Source organism: Drosophila virilis, chromosome X (assembly GCF_030788295.1).
Source record: "Drosophila virilis strain 15010-1051.87 chromosome X, Dvir_AGI_RSII-ME, whole genome shotgun sequence".
Taxonomy (NCBI): Eukaryota; Metazoa; Arthropoda; class Insecta; order Diptera; family Drosophilidae; genus Drosophila; species Drosophila virilis.
Genome location: NC_091543.1, coordinates 15909594 through 15933185, shown reverse-complemented (window position 1 = coordinate 15933185; position 23592 = coordinate 15909594). Strand labels below are relative to the sequence as shown.

Sequence of the window (23592 nt, the reverse complement as noted above, 5' to 3'; positions counted from 1 at the left end):
TTGAGGCACTTACGGGGTGGCACTTAATGCCAGCTTGACATGCAATCGAGGCATTTACGCGACTTACTTGTATAGTTATAAATGTATATATAGCCAACGCACTCACTCTTACTATCGCCATTTCTTTCTCTTTTTGCTGGCTATAGCTGCTCAGTCCTGTCTCATGCAAATCTCTGTACCTATAAATGTATACATAATATATATATACATAGAATACTTGTGCTAATGCTAATCTATTTTGTTTTCAGCTTCTGTTTCCGTCTCGCCATTTGCAGGGCCCAAAATTAATGGTAATTTCATGCTGTCATTGCGCAAAAATCAACACGGCCCCCGAAGCGCCAGCAGAACAGAGCACAAAGGTACGTAACTGGGTAATTAAAAGTCTATTAGGGGTAGGCTCCAAAATTACAGCTATAGAGTATTTCCAACTTTCCATCAGCAAGAAAATAAAAAAAAAAATATACACCAAAAATACTCAGTCTTACATTATGGAATATAAATAGGGGAGGGGTTATTGGGCAGCGACTGATTGTGTATATGTTTATTTTTTGGATCTAGTATCCTTGGCGAAATGTTTGCCAATGAAAATAAATTGGCAAGACGAGTCACCGGGCACGGTTAGGGGTTGGGGGACCAGTATTCACTTCTTTGACAACAGTAAATTGAAAAGTTGTCTTCGCTTCTTCTTCACACCAAACGTAATCAAATCTAGAGCTAAAGTTTTGTTTTATACAAAGATTTAATTAATATCGCATCCGGCCCTCATTTGCATCGCAATGAATTTCTCACAGTTGCGCTCACAGCTAGCCTATGAATTTTAGTGTTGAGCACAACTCGGAGCTTGGGCACAAGTTAACAGTCTGTTTAAGAGTATAAAAGTTAAAATGGGAATAGAGTCTTGGAAACCCTAGTGAATATATATATCAAGCATACTATAAAACCATTGATGGAAAATAGACATAAAACTTTACTTTACAGAACAATAATAATGCGAAAACTAGTTCTAGGTAATTGTGAGTGACAGGAGTGAAGCATGAGGTTAAACAATCAGGTAACAGAATATGGTTTCGAAACATTGGCTGAACAACAATTTTAATAGGTGTAAAGTGGGTGTAGAAAGCTCAGAAAGTCTTGTTGTTGCGACAGAAAGCAAATTATTAGAATACTTGGCAACCCCACGAAATGAAATATGAGCCCAGGCAAGAGCAACTCATAGACTCTTCTGCTTCTATGATTCTTTAAAGCTTGGCGATGAGCTCAACTTCTAAGTTTATTTGTAAGGAGCTTTAATAACATGAAAGCCTTGACAATGGTTTATCTTGAGATTTGGCCATGAATAATTCAGCTGTTTACCATCTTTCAATGTTAATAATTAACTGCTTGGTGGTTAGATCATCGCTTAATATGCAGCTAATGAACATCTATTAGGAGCTTTATATTACAATAACATGAACATCTAAAAAAAAACCTTTCTCCATTATAACCATTGCGAATAGGTTAGTCGTACATTTTATATAAATATATATATATATATATATAAATATGTATTTATATATATATATATATATATATTCTATATATCGCATACTATCGCCGCAATTATTTAATATGATATATTATGAGTGGCTCCAATGCGATGTTTAATTAAAATGCAGTTTGGCTTTTGGCTGAATCATGGCTCTGGCTTTATGTGAGACTAAGTTAGCTGGCTCGTGCTATTGCACACCTGTCTCTCTTATCTGATTTGTCATGGACTGCGTCGCGACGGCAGATTGCCTGGCGCTAATTAATTAGCTTTATGCGCATAATTAAATGGTGTGTATACACAGATTTTTGTTATACCCTCGTTCAGAGGGCATTCGTGACGTCTAAAAGGTATATCAGTATCGATGGTCGGATCGATATGCCTATGTCTGTTTGTCCGAAAGCGTTCAGATCGGATCACTATATCTTATAGCTGCTTGGGTAGGATCAAATATATCGTTGGCTTTTTTTTTCAAGATTTCGTATACACATTAGACTCATCATATATCTATATAGCTCTATATACTCTCACACAAGAAATGTGTTTTTAAATGGAAAACTGATTTGAAAGTGTATTAAATCTTCGACTTACCATTTTTAGTCGTTCCTTCTTGCTATATTTGTTTTCGTCATGTTTGCACTCGCGACTCGTGTTGTATGCGCGTCGCTTGGCCCAAACTTTTGCCAACCATTTTTCATACATCTTGGCCATAATGGCCAGCAATTACGTTTGCCATCCGGCTGGTCTAGCTGGGGAGAGCATCGCAGCCAAAGTCCACTTGCCGATGATCATAATCGTAAACATACTCATAATCATAGTTATATGCTAGATGTAGTCGTCGCTCATCTGCCGGAAGTTGGGCATACGAAAAATGTTGTAGGTAATTAATGCCCTCGCCTGGCCTGGCCCGGCCGGACCAGAGCGTACAGCTTAGTTTTTGATTATTTGATTTTCATGGTTAGTTGCGCTGCGCTCAAGTTTTCGTTTTCGATTTCGTTGTTGCTCAATAGAAACGCGTTTGTTTTCCGCAATGTGAAAACTGTCGATTGATTGTGTTTATGTAAAGATTAGCGTATCAGCTTGGTCAATCAAAAAAGTCAATCAAATTCTTTGTTCGCCCTTTTTTTTTTTGTTCTTCTGCTGTTGTATTTGTAATCACACGATATCATCAATATTCATATTGAATATTATCATTGGCATTATCAACGCAATGGGATCTGTTCGTCATCCAATAATTCCGATTCATGCAAACTATTAACAGCCTCCTCCAAATAGAAGTCACATCAATTATGCAGCCTCTGGCGGCAACGCTTTGTGAACGATTATTAACTTATTAATGTTTATATTACTTTTTAAATACGACCATGTATAAATGACAACAAATGTGTGTTGTTGCTATCTGTACAATGCATAATTTTTATATATATTTGTTTTTGCTTTTGTTGTTTATTTTTTTTTTTTTTTTTATATGTTAAATTAATTTTTTATCATTATATCGTTGATGGAGTTTATATATTTTTTCAATCGTACGCTTTGTTAATTGCGTTAAGCCCAAGTCAATTATCAAATATACAAACCACAATGTTTATAACGATGATGACGACGATGATAATAATGTTGTTTAATAGACGGGGGCGACGTATAATTGAAGGAGCGGAGAGTTCGTTGCCAGAGCCGACGGCTTGTTCAGATTTTTAATTATAATTCCATGACGTTAACGACTTGTCTGTTGTTATTTTAAATAGTTTTGCCATTGTTTGTTTTAGTGTTGTTGATGCTGTTTGTTGTTGTCGACAGTTGACATGGCGGGTTTTACAGTAGCTGACATCATAAATTGGCCAAAGCAACAGATGCCCACATATGGACAGTTGCCAAGCTCCGGGCGGTTGCACAAAGCCAAGGAGCCTGCAAATAAAGTTGACCATGAGCGAAAAATAGTTAACGTGTAAAGAAAGAAAGTAAAGAAAAACTATAAGACCAAAAATACTTGACCTGGAAAGTTAAAGAACAATATTATCAAATAGCTAAAGAGATTTTAATATATAATACATAATTATGGTTAAAGATGTTTAACAAACTTTTAGAAAATTTATAATTATAGCAAAGCAAAAACTTTGAGCACTTAGCAGCAAGAGCAGTTTAAGCGAGTTTTATGTAATTAAGGAGATTAAGGCTTTTTTATGAACTAATGACAAAAGTAAGTATATGAAGCTTTCAGCGAGAACGAAGAATTAAAAGCAAATAAAATAATAAATCGTTTAGAAATTAATGTAACAAATCGAAAACAAAATAGATTTAAAACACATTAGAGATTGAATGAGTTATACGAAAGCCACTTTAGACGGGAAGAGGTATGTTAAAGATGAATTGAAACTTTAAGAAAGCTCTTCGAGATGAAAGTAATGTGAATTGCGAGCGCTTAATCGATACATTTGTAAAAGTTACAATCGATAAGTACAAATCAAGTTGTTTGTCTCAAACAATTTATTAACAAAAGCAAAAATTATACAATTTTGTTAAATTGAAGATACAACAGGCTTGTGTTAAGCATAGAAAACCCAATCAAAAGGTCACAAAACCAACTATATAAGAGAGAGCGAGAGAGAGAGAAAAAGAGAGAGAGAGGCGATTGAAATACCTGAATACCTGATGATGGCAACAACCTTAGCTTCAAGCAATAGTTACACAAATCTGCGCCGCAAATCGGTGTGTGTATTTTTATTTTCTATTTTTTTTTTTTTGGAATTTGAAGTTTTTTGAACCCTAGACAGGCGGAAGTCTGAACACTTATGACTCATTTGATGGATAGATAGAGGCAAGGCTGCTGCTGCTGCCGCAAGTCCCAGCTACAAAACCGACTTTGCCCATTTTTTTTTTGGTTTTCGTTGCTTTTTTTTTCAAGAGCAAGCTACAACAACGAGCTATATTTTTTGTGGCTGCCCCTTCAAAAAATTTATTGAGAGAATCGCGCATGTAGGAGATGTAGCTGCGAGTGTGTGCGTGTGTGTTTGTGTGCGCTTGTGTGCGCTCTTGTGTGTGTGTGTGGGCGTAATTCTCACCCACTTCAACACTTCATTTAATAAATGTTGTAAACACGCACGAATTGAATTATTTATGCTTAGTTGTCATAAATTCATTTGAAGAGGGGCGCTGGGGTGCGAGGCGGATACCCACGCACATAATGTGTGGGAAGGGTGTAGAATATGTGGCAGAGGAAAGGGGGTGGGGTATTAGCTGATCTCGGCTGCTGTTGCTGCTGCATTGGGCCAGACAGATGTGCGGCAATTAAGCGCATGCCCTGCCCGATGACTGACAATCGCGCCGATATGTCAGGAGGCGCCTATTTTTAAGTTGACTCCCATGATTTACGATCAGAAAGGTTTGTGGGGGCGGGGTGTGGCGTGTGGCATATGGCATGTGGCCTGTGGCAGTGACAAACGCGAGCCTGGGCTGCTGCTTAGTTATTAAGTATTCGCATAAAGTTTGAATTTTGTAATTGGAAATACGTTGCAGTTGCAGTTGCCGCTGCGAATGCTGGCAATTAAATTATGCGCTGCTGCTTTTTCGCTGACCCATTTCCCCAGGGCCAAAATGCCCAAAAGCAGACAAACATTGGGCGCATGCCAAGCGAGCGAGAACGGATGCGCACATTACTGAGGCACTGGGCTAAAAGGATGCCTCAAGAACTCAAACAAAACGTTGCCTCCATACACTGCCCGGTCCACACCTCCCTTTCAACATTGTCTGCATTTGTCTGCCGCCGACTGAAATGAAAATGAAAATGGAATTAAGCACACACAAGTTTGCCTAAGTATGTACCGACTGTACTTATGTGTGTGTGTGTGTGTGAAATTCGTAGAACTTGTGGATATTTGTGTACGTATTGCTTTAGCTCTGCACTCGCTAGATACTTGCCACACACATGCCCAGGCAAGCCGAGCCGGGCCGGGGCGAGGCGAGGCGTTTGCAACGCGTTGCAAAGCGTGGTGCAAACAAAAAGTTCAAGTATACTCACAGTGTCTTATGAGTGCTCTGTCTGATTGTGAGTGTGTGTGTGTGTGTGTGAATAAGTGTTTAAATTGTTACTCTTGCTGTTGTTCCTGTTGTTGCGCCTTACAAGTGAATTCACTTGCATTCTCACTGCCACTGCACTGCCCCTGCCTCCGCCCCAGCCCTTCTTTCCCACCTCTTTCAAGCATTCATGCTATTCTGGCTGCAAAGTCGAGTCAACTAAAATGGGCCGTTTATGTACTTATATTGTTATATTTTCCCGACATGATTTTCAGTATGTATTTATCTCTCTCTTCTACATTTTCATTTTCCTATTTCTCTTATTCAACTTTTTATTTAAATTTGAATGGAAAATTGACTAAACTCTCGTCTCTAGGATTTTCAAATATAAATTGCTTGCAATGCATTAGAAATTTCTGCGTCTGAGGTCAGAGATAAACGAAAACAAATGTCTATCTTTGGCTAGCCGCAGTTTAAATACCCTTGCAGGCAAATGACTGATTGTAAAGCTCGCAATTGCTGAGCTTGACTAAAATATTTAAAAAAAACAAAAGGGCTTAAGTTTCGTTTAATAAATCCTATGGCAGCTATATGATATAATGAACCGAAGCAAAGAATTTAGGACATAATCCTTGAGTCTTAAAACTTAATTTAGGTTCATGCGTTACACATGGCACGACAGAGTGAAAGTACCCTCCAAAAGTATTTTCATAAAAACTCTTCTTCTATTTGGAAGCTAAAACATGAGCTCAATTATAGCTTGACAAGAAATTGGATATTTTCGGCATGAGATTTGATTTAAAAGTTAACTAACTCAAAAAATATATAAAGTCCACCTTGTATACCTATTTTGATAAATTTAAACAATTATGGCACACGTTTAAGCTTATTGTACATATCAAAAACTATGTTAAAGGAGTTCCCTAATAAACACCCCAAAAATGTTGTATGAAATTGTGTCTAAAAATGTATAAAATTACGACGCAAAAACAGTCCCAAACATAATTTATGATAGACATTTTATACCTTCATGGAAAAGAAAAGATTTCACAGCAATATAAAATAGGAAAAAATATTTTATTACAGATTATATTTTATCCCATAAGGCCGATCGTTGGCGCTCTATTATTGCAGCCGTTCTCGTTCGTGGATCTCAGTTTAGAGAGCATTCCTATTCCACGTACTTCTTCTCTCTCTCTCTCTCTCTCTCTCATACACACCCTTGCTATTTATAAGTTTGGAGAAGCTGATAACAATGACAATGGCCCTGGCAGGGACTCGAGACAATGGCAATCAACAGGCAGAGAGACGAGCTGCCACTAAAACCAGCGGCGAATTAATCTCTGAGATGACATTGCTGAGAACGAGGCCGCCGGGAAGCATATGGCGCTGCGTGCCGACAGGACTTTAATCATTGAGGGGCGGCAGACAAGTCTGGCAGACTTGCAAGCCTCGGCCCATTCCAGGCCGTCAGCCCTGATGCCCGCTCGTGTCCGTCCGCCTGTCTCTCTTTCTGTCTGTCTGTCTGTATGTCTGTCAGTCGACGAATGTGTTTTGAATTATTGCGCTGTAAATTCAAAAAGGATAATGCGCCTGGTATAGGGCTTCTGGGTGCTGGCTGCAGCTACTCGACTAGGGCCTCGAAAAATGGCAAAACAAAAGGATATTGTGACAAGGATTTATTAGTGAGTCCTGCGTCGACGGCTGCGGGGTAGACTCGTCCATTGTCTTGCCCTGCCCGTTGTCATTTATGAATTTCAGGGTTGATTTGAGGCACACACACAAGCACACATACAGGCACTGCATGGGGTGTGGGGTCAGCTGAGAGCGCTGCCCGCTCAAGTGTCAAAGCGCAATTATTGCTCATTGCAACGCTTACAGCTTCCGGGCTCAGTGCGTACATCGCCCACATGAGGCGAACAGCAGCAGATTCTGCGTCCTTTCAACTCGACTCGACATGATGCGGCTCAGCTGCGATTTATAGCATTCAATCTGTTTTTGAAAATATGCTCCGCTTTGTTCCCCCCGCCAGTGTATCCTTACTCTTCGTTTTGTTATACTCTGACTGGGGAAAGCCTGAAATGCGAGTCGGTGGAGTGTTGGGTGCAAGTTGTCTGGATCTATGTGATCGAAAGCTAGTCTATATCGTATTACTTTACCATATAGTTGGACAAAAAACTTTCGTATATTCTCTTGTCCACACAGCAATCATTCTGAACGATCTACTATATCATTGTGCTCCTGCAGTAAGTGGGATGCGAACATAGCTTTGCCAAGCAATTTGCCTGCAAGGGTATTCAAACTTCGATAGCCCGAAGTGAAGCTCTCGTTGTGCCTTGTGTTTTTCTTTTAGCTGTTGCACTTTGGTTTAATTACGTAGAACATTGCATGGCAAATCCTGAATAACAAATGTTTTGTTTTTGCGCTCATGCAGAAAAGAAAACTGTAAAGCAGTTAGATTTAAAATACAGTACAGGATTTAGCAGGTAAGACGCGCAACTCAGCCAATCGAGGCTGACCATGAGCACAAAAGGGTTTAAGTATTGACTATGCCCCATCTGCGAATGGCCAACAGATCCATTTAAGACACGCCAGCCCCATTTATTGCCACACTGTGGTAATATCCAAACTGGCAACCAAAAGCATTTGACTAATTTATTTAATGGCCTGGTTATTACACGAACATGATGCCGATGCTGGGTTGGGGGGGGGAAATCTATAACAGGCAGCCCATTCGCAGGTTACGCTGCCCCAACTCCACTCAGAAGTTGTCGGTATTTACAAGGCATTGAATAATGGCCAAATCTGCTGCAAAAGTTTTATTGCACTTGCCAAATTAATTTGCCACAAAAGTAGAAGGCGCCAGACTCGATGTTGTTGTTGCTGTTCGCTGGCACTTTGCTAATGTGGACTACTTGGCAATGGTAAATGGAAATGGAAATGAAAATGGCAATGGCAAAGCAAATGGAAATGACTATAGAAAACAAAAACAACAACAACAACAACAACAACAACAACAACAACGACGGCATTCGAAAAACAAACGTGAAATGCGAATAGAAAAGTTAAGGTCTGAGATTGGACTCTGTTTTGTTGGGATGCTGCTGGGATGTATTTCCATCCGCTCTTAAATGTGCGTTCATTAATTTAATTTTTCATTATGCAGCGGCAAATGAAAAGTGTCATAAGACCCAACAGAGCTATCATGGTCATAAACAAAAGGCCAGAAAACCGAACCGAACTGTATGGCCCCAAAAGGCAGCACCTTTTTATTTTAATATTTGGTCATTAAAAACAGTTTCCAGACTCACTAAGCACAAGAAGACGACGACGACGACGACGACCCAAAGCCCACAGTACCATAACCAAACAAAATGAGTCCAATTCACGACGTTTTTGATTTCGTTTTTTACACACACACACACACACCCACAGGTACACAGACACACCTATACGAAAGTCTTGTTTTTTATGATGACAACGCAAAATGCCGAGAAAAATGCGTAAAGGAAAAACAAATCGTTGCACACGGCAGCAGCAACAACAACAACCACAACAACAACAATAACCTTTAACGCCCCAACAATTAAGGCTAAACGCTTTTATAACATCAATTGTGGGCGTGGCAAGTCGAAAAAACTTTGGGAGTTGCGTAGCAGGGATTGGAGTCTGGGTTGGTCTGCTGCCAGTCTTTGGAAAGTCCTCAGATTAATGACACTGCGCGATTTTTACGATTGTTTCTTCAAGTTACAAAAAAGAAAAAAAAGTTACGAGGCATTTGGCATTTTTGTTTCTTGCTTTTTTTTCCTTTTTGAAATTTATGAAATTTTACCTTTTGGCCAAGCAATTTGCTCCATTTACATTCTTTATTAGCCAAACGGCGAGTTAGCGGCGCTAAAAAGTTTTTTTCTTTGCATTTTCCGTTTTTTTTTTTCTTTGTTTTGTTGCCTTTGTTGGGCAAGGAATTTCTTCATCGTATGCAAGCTATATAAAATCGGCATACAAAAGATTAAACCCAACAACAGGCGGTTGGGGGGCGGGCGTTACAAAGTTTTCTTTCTATGCAAGGTAATGAAGGGGGGCAGGGAGGGGGGCAGGGGCTGTCGGTTAAAGGCCAATATTTAACTGTGAGTCATGGCCAAAGTCGAACTGAAAATACAAACTTTGTCAATTTGTTTGGTAGCATACGAATTAAATTTAACAAAGCTGAATTCAAGATTATCCAAGAAGTTGATGTGGATGGAGCTTAGAGATTTTGACAGAAAATTAAAATTAGCTGGGGATTTAAGACATGCAAACTTAAGCTGAATTACCTTTGATTATTGTAAATTATACATAAATATTAATTAACAAATCAAAGGAAATTTCAATTCAAGGCAACCCTTTAAGAACTTATCCACCAAGAGCAGAACAGATTTGGGAAACTATTTAAATAGAAGATTAACCAACTTAACTTATACCGTTTAATTGCGAAACATTATTTGATTTGCTATTTAATTTTCAAAATGTGGATAAAGCATTCAGTTTTTGTAAATGTGTGCAATTTCAGCCCTAACACAAACTGATTGCAGTTGTGTCTCTTCAAGCATACTATTGCGTATTATTTATTATGCCCAGCACCAGCAGAAGCACCCAAGTTGGCAGCCCTCCGCCTCCGCCATCCCCATACTATTCGTCATCCACATGGGGAATTTAATAAATTCATCATCTTTCATTTAGTTGCTGCAGCCAAGTCTGTTACATGGCTGTCCCTTAAATAAAAGGGGGAAAAAAGAAGTAAAATGAAAGGAAAAGGGAAGGAAAAATTATATAAATGTGTGGAGTAGTAGAAAGAAGGGAAATCACCAGGAAAGAAATAAAGCGAAGAAAAATTTTCGCAGACAACGTGCACTGAAGATGAGCACAGTCGACGCTGTCGATGGAGGCGTGGCAGCGACCTCGACGTCAACGGCGTCGTGGACGCCGGCGTCGAAGTCGGCATTGGAGTTGCCCAAAAAAGCAAAAGCAAAATCGTGACTGTCATTTCAACGAAGCGAAGTTATTTTTCATGACAAAGCAGCCGAGGAGTCGTCCTCCGACTCATTTTGCCAGACGGCGGTAAAACAGATAATGGGCGACAGGGATCGAAACAGTTGTACGGCCCCAAAAACGGATAGGCGGACGGGGTAGAGTGATAGGTGTACGGGCTACATGATGTTCCATGCGCGGGTCTGGGGCCAGGGCACAAGTGCAGTGCGGCGCGTTGCGCGCCTGCGAGCATTCCAGCGTTAAAATACCTTTTACTGGCACATTACCAGCAATGCCGCGCGCTGCCCAACCTTCGCCAATACCACACCACACCACACAACCACCCGCCCACCCACTTACCAACCCACCCACCCAGCAACTAAGCCAAACCGCTGCTGCTGAAGCTCAACAAAATGCAGCACTGCCAGCGTCGCTGTCGGCGTGGCTGCGTTTTTCATGAAATTATTACGACTTTGGAAATGGGGTCGTACAAAATGTCGTTACGTTCAGAGGCTCCCCCTTCTTGTACCCTATAACACCCCCCCCCCCCTCCTCTACCTTTCGCCTGGTTCCCCCTATTTCATAGCGTTACCCTTTCACTTGTCCCTTGTTCGCTCAACGTTCCGTCGGCGTTCGCTTTAGTTTATTGTTGAAAATCTTTTGATTGTATCTGCGGAAAATGTTTGGAAATTGGTTAAAGTTGATGCCGAAATCGAGAGGCATGATGCAAGCTGACTAGCTACCAGTGTGTGTGCTTTTGTGTGAGTGTGTGTTGGTGTGTGTATATGTGTGTGGGCGCTTGAGAATCTTTAATTTGATATAACATGTTTTGACACAATATACCGCGCCTCACAGAAAGACATAATCTATCTATAAACATATTGGAGATCAATATGAAGTGCGAGAGAGACCGGGATGGCGAGAGAAGAGCGGCGAAAGAGCAAGGGCGGGAGAGTGATAGAGGTAGGAATTAATCAACAGAGAGGAAAGTTGAAAGAGCGAAAGAAGCCGAGAATAGACTGAGATACAGCAATAGAAAGATAGACGGAGAGAGGGGGAAAACAAGAGAGTTAGAAAATGATGGAAAGTCAGCGAAGGATGAAGGAAGTGAGCGAGGGAGAGAGAAAGCAAGAGAGAGTGAGAATGTTGCAGTAATAGTAGTTGAATAGGGAGATATTATCTTGACCCATCGCCTTAAACTGACCCACAAATATTACTCTCCGCTTTTCGTCGGTCTCACTGAAAAGAGAGAGAGAGAAATTGACAAAGAGACAGATAGAGAGACAGAGAGAAGGCTGCATAAGGAAATACAACGAGAGAGTGAAATACAGAGAAAAAACTTGAGGATGAGATCGCCCTTCCTCTTTCAGGGAGAGAGCATGTTAGTGAGAGAGTAATAGAGAGAGGAAGATAATGTGGGAGACAGAGAAAGTGTAGTCAAAGGGTAATTAAATGAGAAGAGATATTCTTGCTTCATCGCCTTAACTGACCCATAAAAATGTCTCTTCTCATCTCAACTCGTCTACTCACTGAGAAATGTTTGTCGCGCGCTCGTAAAGTTCGCATTATAAATATATATATATAAATAAAAAAGTGAGAGACATTACTTTTATTTTTTATACGCCAGGTACTTGCAGACAGAACACATATTTCTTTTCTTATTTTTCACTTTTCGTTGTTTTTTTCTTGTTTTCGTTTTTGTTATTCGACTTTCTCGCTAATGAAGTTCCCCGGCATCATCGGCACCATCTTCATTATGGTCATCATCATTCGAGAATGTAATAAGCGTGAAATAATTGACATTTAAGCAAACCGCACGCACATAGACAATGGAACCAAGAGACAAGCCGCTGGACAAGTCTAGATAGCATCTCCGCCCCTCCTTGCACCACCCTGACTTGTTCCCCCAAGCTGTTCGCTTTGTAGGCCAACTCCAGCGCGCTGTGGAGCCCAAGCGCAACGTTTAAATCGAGAATCATGACAGATGACCGCACGTACTCACTTCTCTCTTACTTTAATGTCCCACGAACGAAACGCAGTCGAAGCTTGGAGCTGTGGCTGGAGTTTGAGAGTTGCGGACGCAGTCTGTGATTCTTGTGGGGCTACGTTTCTAGGTCATGAACCAAAAATGTAAAATAATAAGTTGGTTTTAGAAAAAATGTCGTCGTGCCCGCACATCCCTCTCTTTATAACCCCCCCCCCCCCCCCCTTTCTTATACCTATTTGCCACTTCTTTTTTTTTTTTGAGGTCTTGTCGATTTGTTTTTGGCACGGTGAAGCACCTGTGCGCGCAAAGGTAGAGGGGCAGCGGCGGCGGCAACGTGAAACATCTGTCAATGCGACACGTGATGTGTTTGCAAAATTTGTACACATACACACACCGTAAATTGCCGTTTAAAGTGTGTGATAGTTGGGTGCCAAGGTAATCAGATTAGATGCCAAATGATAGAGCGCCCGGCATTTCATAGAAATATTGCAGCAGGTTGAAAAGAACAAGCTGCTGGACCACTGATATTTAAATGCCTTTGCCAAAGTCCACATGATATAATAATGCTCTATGCATATATTAAGCTGTTTGTCGTGACCGACTAACTGACTGATAAAATGAAAAAACCTTAGCAGTTTTGTATAGTATTTGGGGAATTTCTTCCATTGGGGAATTTCGGCTACAAGCTTATCTCCAAAGATATTTGTGAAAATTAATTTAAAATATGTTTCGCTCTTGCTTGGAACTACGAAATTTCCAGTTTTAAATTTATTTTTGAAATTCCTTATCAGAAAATATGTAATTTGGAAGAGTTCAGCTGACATGTGTAAACAAAGTTGCAAATTTTTGATTGCACGTTATCGTTTGATAACGTTTGAAGACAAATGTTCCTTGCAGTCTTTGCAAAATGATGGGTAAATAAATAAAAGAACATTTTATATGGATTAAAAAAATATATATATATTTAAAGAATGAGAATCCATAGAAGTCCTGAGTGTACTCACAGTTTACCTTGATGGGGTAATCTGATATATAGATTCTGCAGCTCATTAAAGAAAGGTTGGGTTATAATTAATATTCGCAGAAAGTTTTATCAGATTGTAAATGATTATTCTCCGACAAATTGGGCACAATAGGGATTGCCGAGATCGCAAACAAGTCTATCTATCTATATATAGATTATTTTCTATCCATATCTAGCTGTAGATATATATATATATATATATATATATATATATATAAACTATTACATCTAAGCTAATTCAGTCTTCATGCTAACAATATTTCTGCTGTCAGTTATGACATTTCAAAGCTACACATTGTAATTATTTTTCTTATGCACATGCTCATTTATGATATCCCCATTTCTTTTTCTTCTTTTTGTTACAGTCATCGCCATCAATGACCCCAACTAGCTGGTAAATGGTAAGTGCAAAATTGTCTGTAAAATGCATTTTAAAGTCACAATCAGAAACAGGGGCGTGGCAAGCCACCTCCTTCACCCATTACAGAGAACATTGCATAAAACACCCTCCAATGCACCCTCAACCTAACCCTCGCCCTCACCCTGGCCCTGGCCCTCACCGCCGACCTTAACATCTACGATGGTCACGCCCCACACGCCTAACACGCCCCGTGTTGCGGCGCCAACTAAATTGCTTTGCAGCTCAGCATCAGGCAGCAGCTTTACCTATAAACCAAAATGAATGACTGAACGGAACGTACCGAGGTGGCAAGGGAACAGGGCTAGGATGGGTCAGGGGTAGGGGCAGGGTAGCTGGTGTGAGGTTGCAATATAAACGGCTGTGAATGCAAATAGATGCGATGCGAGTATATGCAAAAATCTCATGCTGACTGCAACCTCGTCATCATCAGCAGCAGCACCAGCCGGAAAATGCAATCGCATCGGGTGGTCATAATATGCTTGTTGGGTGGAGTTTTGCGTTCTGGCGGAATGGTTGGATAGGTGGTGGAGAGGGGTGGGGTGGTGGGTGGGCAGTATTAAGGTTGACGTGTGGTCTTATAGCGAGGCGGTCCACAACGGGCACAGACAGGGGCCAGTTGTTGGTGTTAAAAAATACTGGCCACAGGCAATGTCATCATCTCCATGCCCATCGTCATCATCCTCGTCGTGTAAAGCTCTAAATGCAACATTTTGTTTTTTTTTTTTTTCTTTTCCCCCATTAACTTTGACCACGCGTAAAAGCGCTCCAGCCCCCCACTACTCCAGCGTGGCGCCCTTCTATGGTATTTGCCAGAGTTTTTATTAGAATTTCATAGTGGGTTTGGCAGCAGCAGCAGTAGCAGGGGCACGACTTTCGTGCTTATGCGATGAATCAATCCGTAGCGACAGCGCCGCATTTAGCGGTTGCAGGCAATGCGACTTCTATCGCATTACGCCATCTGCTGGCAGTTAAATGAGTTAAACAGAGACCCCATTACGGTTAGCATACAGAGCGATGATCCGTTGGAGCGTCCGCCCCATCAACAGTTTGCAGCTTAACAGATTAATCCGACCCACTTACGTGGGCAAACACCGTAAATATTTGCAGCCCAATTGCCCAGTGGTTCCCCTGTAACATGAACAACTCAGTTGCATGTTAACGTTGGGGTTTCCATATCGGAGCGGGTTAAAAACTTCAATTTTTGATTCAAAGATCAGAAAGTGGGTTGTTTTTTTTTTGGCATAACATATGAGATATGGTTATTCTTATGCCCTTGGCCGAAAAATCGATTTTGATATTTGATTTTTTAAGCATAAATTGAAAACTTTGATGCACTGAAATTCCAATATCTTTGCCTACCTTGTTGAGGAAACTCCACAGCACAAAGCGAACGTAAACACAAGAACTTGGTCTGAAACATAAGCCCAAACCCAACCCAGCCGTATTAATTAGACTTGCAGCCCTGATTAAGACATTTGCTACGCATTAAGCTAAGCCTAAATATTAATCAAAAGTTTCTAAAGCTTTAAGCAGCTAGCACAATTAAAATTCATTAAAGCAACATTTCAAAACTTTTACTCTAAAGCATTGGATTAATCCCGAAAACTTTTTCGCGCACTTCACTTAGTTTCATGTTAAAAGCTGTTGTTAAAGCTCTTAGGTCGAAAGCTTCTAAAAGGAATATAAAACAGAAAATATATAAAATATCTAAGTAAAATAAAAACTTTTATTTGAAAGCTAGGTATAGGTATTAGATTAAGTATACGTAACAGAGGACTCGCAATTAAAAAGTGTTTAAGCAATTGGCCTTCATTACAGCCCCTTCCACTCCTGCCCCAACGCCAATTGCTGCCAACACGTGTTTATGTTGTTTATATGCTTTTGCTATTGTTGTTGTTTTTAGCCATGTTTGCACAACAGACACCAGGGCCATAAATATTGTACGTCGCCTTTAATATGCAGTAAGCTGTTGTATTTATTTGCACAGCTCAACAAATTCCAATGATTTTTTCATAACTGATTTGGCGCTGCCAGCGCTCAGCGTCCCGCATGCTGCCACAAGCTCTCCATCCCCCCCTTCGCACACCCTGTGCTAGTTAACCACTTGGCATGTATTTTAAATCATGACATAAACACTTTCGCACATCCCAAGCTGCAATACAACCAATTCAGCCAGCACTCGACAGCTATTTTGTTTATTTATTCGTTTGTTTGTTGCTGTTGCCGATGACTTTAATGATTTTTGTGGTCAGGGTTACGCAATTGCAGCAAGGGACACGAATTCAGCTCATCAGCAGCAGAATGCGCTACAAATATTTATATATAGATATATATGTGTGTATATCTATAGCCATATATTTGCTATCTGATATTTGATATGCGTTAGTATGTGTGACTAGCAATTAGCACAGCGGACCGATGGGCAAATGGAGCTAGTGCAAACGAAAAAATAAACACTAAGAATGTTGCAGTCGGGTGCAACCGAATGCATAATACTCGTTTATAGGCTAAGAATAGTTTGAAAATATGCTATAGATCAGTTTTTTGAAGATATATCAAATGATCGACTGATCAACTTTTTGGAGGGACTTGCCTTATGCCACGCCCCTCAAATCCTACCTATCTCAGGCAAGTATTCATGAGTAGATATTTCAAGTTTTTGGTTTGAAACTTCGATAACGTCTAAAGAAATGAAGTTTATACGATCTGCAAAGTCAATATACTCTTTCACCTTGTGATAAAGTACAAGTGTTATTCTCTTTGACTTCGATTAATGCATTCTAGAAAGCAAATAGACGTAGTTTGACATATTTGCAATAGAATAGTCTTAAGCTGCGATACACGTGGCTATATCGACTCGCCCGCTTATAGAGACCCAAAATGGATATGCTTGTTACACACAGCATAAAAAAGGAGTCTATAATACGCTCTGTTAGGGTATAAACTTTATCTAATCGGCTTTACAGAACGTTTGTTCGTTTTAACCAAGACTCGCCTATCTGTCAGCGCAAATATTGTCACAAGCTGCCAGCGACGACGACGTCGAGCAGAAGGATGAGGAGAAGGAGGAGGAAGAGAACGAGGACATCGTGCTGTCGTCCAAGTTATCAGATTTCAGTGGAGAACGGTAGAAAGATTTCGCTGTAAACCGAACTGTGCAATTATTTGCACAACTAATAATTCACTTTAGTGTTTCATTTAGTGCAAATATTGATAGTGCCGCGCTCAAATGCAGCAAAACTTCGTCTATTATGCGGAGAAAGGTATATAGGGAGCGGGAGAGACAGAGGGCGAGGCATGTCATAATGTCTGTCTCCTAGCTGGGGCAGGCCCAACTTAATAATGAGATGCACAGCAGTAGATTATTTTATTTAATATATCGTCGCTTCTTTTCACCTTCTGCATTTTCCAATAGTCATCAACATGAGTTGGCCAATTTTAGCGTTTCATAAAAACGAAAATGTTGTAAAACTTTAAATTCTCCCCGGATGATGTTAAATACCCAAGCCAAACAATGCACAATTTTTTGTTGTTGTTTCACTGCACAGTTCTCAGATCTTAGATTTGAGATCGTGGATCTTGGCATGCAAGTCATGCGGCCGGCCTTTGGGGGAGGCCTCGCCGAGCATTTTAGATGTATTTTATTGGGGTCTCCCCACATGCTCTGCGCGCGCTTGTGTGTGTAGGTGTGTGTGTGTGAAATGTCAACATCATGTGGCAAGAAGAACCCCATAAGCCGCTTACTGCTGTTAGCGATTGCCCATTTTTGGTTAGCTGTGACGATGCGACGGCCTTGAGAATCTCTTTCGGTTTGTTTATTGCTTCGTCTAAGCGTTCAATTGAACTGACAAAGCACAAAAAAAAAAAAAAAAAAAAAAAACAGAAACAAAAAAACAACAGCACGAACAGAGCTTTCATTGATAGCAACACTTCCCTTGATGATTGCCGACGACATTTCAAGCTTGACGCTGAGAACTGAATTATGCGCCACTTGTTAACCATCAGTCAACTTCAAATGCGCTGCTTTAAGTTAAACACAGCAGAAAATTTGCTTGCCATGCATTTCAATTAAGCTTTGATTCAATTTTAAATGTCGTCAGTTTTGGTTTGACTTCAGAACTGAACAGTTTAATATTTATATATTTCAAGCTCCGATTAAATGTTGACCAATTGTCTTTCTGGGAATTGAACTATACGCGTTTGGTCATCATTCAATTGGAATACACTTATATAAATTGCAGTATTAACGCAGAGAGTTATGCGGTTGCTTTCAATAAATTTGGGCTTCAACTGAAGACTATGAGAATTGAAAGAAAATTTAAGCATTCAAATCATACTTCTTATTAACAGGCAAATTGATTAAGGCTGCGTATTTTAATCAACCTTCGCTTGAATGTATATTTCAATTCAATTTAAATTTTTGTTTCCAGTTAAGGTTTCAATCATTTTCAATGAGAACTTTACTTTTTTAATATATTGACGACCTCAGTGGAGCCGAGGTTTTAACATTCGATTTCAGTTTTCGCTTGAATACCAAATTATTTCAGTTTTCAGTCAAATATCATACATATGCGATGGAAACTTAACCCTTTAAATAACTTCATGACTAAAACTGAATTAAGTTTGGCAAGATGTTTGCATTTCAATCAAGCATTTTGTTCAATTTAAATTATTTTGTTTAATACAATTTTATAATTATAATAACGCACAATCTATATTCAAGTAGATCTTCAAACAGGGTTGCGCTTAAACAGCACTTTCAATCAGTGCCATTGGACTCTTTCAATCAACTTCAGAGAGAGATAGAGACAGAAAAAGAGAGAGAGTCGCTGCGACTGCTCGTCATTCACCTTGGAAAAACTTGGAATGCACATTGAAGCGGAAAAACCAGTAATTAAATGGCTTCACTTTTACGCTTTTTTCTCTTTCGCCCAAAAACGCTTCTTTTCTTTTTAAACTGTTTGTTTTCGTTTTTCGCCAGTTTTGTTTTGTTGTGCTTTTTTTTTGTGCTCCCTGCCAGAGCAGCCAGTCTCTATGCTAGCCCGTCCAATTTGTAATTGAAACTTTCATTTTCATTTTTCCACGATTTTTTTTTTGTTTGTTTCTGTTTTGCGTTTGTCTATTCACAATTTTTAAGCATGTAATGAAAAACCGGCAACGCTCAAGATCTGTGAATGTTCAGCCGGTTGAGCTATGAACCAGTTGACATTGCCGCTAGCTGCCGTACACCGAATTGTGGCGCTACCCTCTCTCTCTCTCTCTTTCTCTCCAGCTAATAAAAGCAAAGCCAACAAATACAACAAATTGCAATTATGTTGAAATTCAAACAAGAGGCAATAACATTTAAAAGCTTTGTGACATCAACACAATTTGCAATTTTCAACTCGCAATTGAATTTGAAACTGAAGCTGAAGCTGATATTGAAGTGAAAATTGAGCGTGGTGAATTTTTCGTAATATATTTGTACATTTTGTATTTAGATGAAAGTGCATGTATGCAAAATGGAAAGTGGCTTTAAATTCAAATAGCATTAATAGCCAAAATGTGAGACAGGTTCAGCAAAGATAATCATATTTGCTGGCCAAATACGATTTTCATAAAATTTTACTTAAATATTACAAATTTCTTCGAGTGGAAAGAGAACTTAATTGCAATTGGCATATGAAACATCGCTTTGAAGGCAATCATTTTTAGATTTTTCGTTTATATATTTAAATCTTGAAGCTGTCAAACAAAACTATTTACTGCTATTGGTCATTTGAGCTGCAAAATGCGCCTGGCCCCAGCAGCTACCCCCGCACATCCTACACTGCGAGTGTCGGGGCGCTAAGACGAGTAAACAAATTGGCTTGAAATTTGATGAGTTTGTGGCGCTTCCGTTGTCGCGGCGTCTCGTCGCAAGGGTGAAAAGTTGCGCAACGAGTGTCTTATAATGACGACACCCGCTCCCTCTATCTGCACCTTCACGAGGCGCTGTAAGTGTTACAGCGGGGTGTGGTTCGTAATGAATGACATGCCATACTAATGAATGACAAGAGGCATGTTGTCAGCTGCCCAGTTGCCCGTTAGTGGCTGCTACCTGTGCGCAAATCAATGGCTCGACTTTAACAAATGATGAAATGCGATACGTGGCCGCACGGCCGACCAACGGCGTGGCCGTTGCTGTTGCCATTGGCGCTGGCGCTGGCGCTGGCGCTGTCGTTGGCAACACAAATAGACGGAGACATAGAGTGCAGTTAGTGTTAATGAAACCCAAGATCAAAACTAACTAACGGGGCCAATAGCAGCAGCAACAGCAGCAGCAGCAGCAGCAGCTGCTGCAGCTAAGGCAGACCTCTAAAGATCAAGGAAGTAGTTTCACGAGGCAATGTGGCAAGTTGGTCGCTGAGTCGTGGTAGGGGTGTTCCACACACCCTGAACACGAGATATATCAACTAAAACTTGTCTGCCGATGGAGTGAAAAAATTAAGCGCAATAAATAACGTATACGCCGCATAAGCCAACGCATATCAAGCCCGTCCGGCGCCTCAATGATGACAATAACAACAACAACAGCAACAACAACAAAATGTCCGTAAATGAACAAAAAATAATTAAAAATGCATTTTTCATTAAGGCATTAAAATGCACAAACACACACACGCACGCACACATTCAGAGATGCCGGCAACCATTCATTTAATTCATTTATCTGTGGGTTGGCTCGACCAGTTCATTGATTACAACGCCAGTTCCAGCCAGAGCAACATGCTACACTGTATGCAGCCCCGAGTCTCCGACCCGATCAGCTATGTGCCCCGCGCGCCCTGCGTCACCGTGCCACCGTGCGGCAGACTCGGCCTGAAGCTCTTTGCCCGCTTTTATGTCATTTGGAAATTATCATTAAAGCTCGTTGCGCCTGTACGAGGGTCCCGCGCGGGGAACACGGCACAGATATGACCACTTCATTTTGCAAACAAACAGCAGCAACAACAACGACAGCAGCTACAACTACAACAACAACAACAAAAATAATAATAATAATAATAATAGTAGCAACAATAACAACAGAAACGGCAACAGCAACAACTTCAACTGCTCGGCCGGTCGGCTTTGCCAGAGGATTGCGGCGCGTGACGGTCATTGAAACAATGCGCGAAAAAAACGCGTGAAATTAAAACAATAAAAGGCAGCTACAACAACAAAAACAACAACAACAACAAAACGGCAAGAGCAAAATGTTCAGTTAAGTTTTAATTTTCACAAGTGTGAAAAATACTATTGAAAAGGCCGCACACAAAGCGCGCCTCGGCAACGAGCTATTTCCGCACCGGCAGCAAAAAAGAAAAAAAAAATTGCAACTTTGAAAAACTGTTGTAAAAAGGCAAAGAAAAAAAACTAAAGTAAATGAAGGAATAATTATCTTCGGCTTGCCGAAGTCTGAATACACTAACTATTTTAGTTTAACTTAATTATTATGTTATCTAAGGGTACAGAAGGCGAAGACTTGGTTGAAAGAATATTTCATTTTTAATGGAAAAACTCTAATTTTGAACCAATCATAAATACAGTGTATGGATCTGCTTTATATCAATTTGAGCAGAACAAAACACTTCGTACCTTTTCGCCTTTAATCAAAAAGGGAGAGATTGCGCCATGAAAGACTGAAAACTGAGCAAACATAATAGGTTAATGTGCTCTATTAGTAAATACCCTGTAATATCCTGTTAAATATGCCTATCGATATTTATCGGCTTGGGGCTGCTTCTACTTATGATAGCTTAATTGTCCTGGGCTTATATCGTACATCAGCCATTAATTATGGAGTCAAAGTTTTCCCAGCTTCAGTATGCCCATTTCAAAAAGTTAATGGGTATCAAAAAACCTCACGTCATGACAAAGAATGTTGCGCTGTTGTCGCGACCACTTTGCTGAACTGCTTGTGGCCCGAGTTTTAAATTATATGCTTGTCTTGTTCATTCGCACATGCATGTGTGCTTACTTAATATGGACATGGCATATGGGGCAGGCTGCGCCTTGCAAGCTTACCAAAAACATATCTGACACGAATTTCAAAACAATGAATCCAATATAGGTGAAAAAAGATTGAATATGGATTAAAAACACGTTGAGCTCGAACATATTGAACTTATCAATTGGAATCGAATTAAAAACAAAACGAATGCAATTGAGCAAATCCAATTGTAAGCATAAATTAAGCAAATAAAATATACCCTGCGAAAAGTTAAAGAAACATTAATACTATATATATAGAATCTATAAACTAAAGCTAAATATATCTATATGTAATTTGACCTGACTTCCTAACTGGTAATCTACGCCCTACGCAGCCTTAATTGAAGTATTCTCTTGGTCAAAGTTTGTAGTATAGTGTTGACAATAATTAAAATTAAATTTGATTAATACAAATAAAATTGTGTATTGGCTTTGTCAACTACAAGGGGTAAGCGTCGGCATGCTGACAGCAAAGCTTACAGCTCGAGCTCAAATGAAGACTTATTCTTTTAAAGTTTAACTTAGAAAACGTGATTGTTGGTAACTTAACAAATTAGAGGTCTATTGATGTGCAATTTAGACGAGTTAGGAGAAAGGAGTTGAGTAACAGGGCCAATGAATAGACGCGTGTTGGCAATTTAAGCGGGAAGCGAATAACGCAAACAAATTTTGATACCACTTGCACATTAGTCGCCAATTTCCTCTAGTTAGAAACAATAGAACCGGTTAACAACAATTGAAAGGGGGAGAAAAAAAGAAAACAAATAAATAAAAGATCGCATAAAATACAATAGACATTGGATTATAAATTATGTTGAAATGTATAATGAAACTGAATGTGATTAAATCGAAATTGAATGCCGCGAACTGAAACTGTAATTACATTGAATAAGCCAAACACAAACGAATATCCCCAAAAATGGGTGCCAAATGTATGCGAGATTGGCACCAAATAAAAAAAAGACCAAAAAAAAAAGTGAATGCCTGAGTATTTGGCTTGCTCCAAAAGGCTGCCATCAACGATTATTTCTAAGCTGGCCAAAATAACCGCAGCCAAATGAAAGTGAAATGCGAGCACAAATTTATATCGACCATATTTGTGGCTGCTTTGCTAGTCATCGCTGTCTTCTGCTCTGCTCTTGGCCAGCATTCCGCATTGTTATGGGGCTTATGCAATAAACGATTCCCAACCTCCTCAATGCCCCGTGACAATGATATGTCACATTTTGGCTGCGGATGCGCAACTCGCCTGACGGTGACTGTGACTGTGACTGTGACAGCGCCAGCGACAGCGACTGCGATTGTGGCTTACACTTCAATTGTTTGTCTATAGCTTTGGCATAACAGTAACTGCAAATCGGAAATGAAAAAATGGCTAAAATCAATTTTCATTTGCCTGACGAGCAGCAATGACTGCAGTTGTTAATGTTGCTGTGGTGTTGCTGCTGTTGCTGTTGTTGTTGCTGCTTTTGAACCAAAGTGAAGTAATCACAGTAAACAGCAAACAGTAAAGCAAATAAATAAACTGATGAGCGCCAGGGTAGCGATGTTGTAGTTGAAAGCAAAAAAAATAATACAAAAAAAAAAGAAGTAAACTGAAGAAATGCCAATCATGCGCGATA

At 40.0% G+C, this 23592-nt stretch overlaps 1 protein-coding gene across 1 annotated transcript in view; it reads left to right on the top strand.

The window, feature by feature from the left end:
* The window catches only part of LOC26531876 (uncharacterized), a 97878-nt gene that overhangs the window by 41193 nt on the left and 33093 nt on the right, over positions 1 to 23592 (top strand). The window contains exons 3-4 of the mRNA XM_032439742.2: positions 249 to 359; positions 13920 to 13955. The gene's annotated coding sequence lies outside the window, so the exon portion shown is untranslated. The remainder of the gene's footprint in view (positions 1 to 248; positions 360 to 13919; positions 13956 to 23592) is intronic.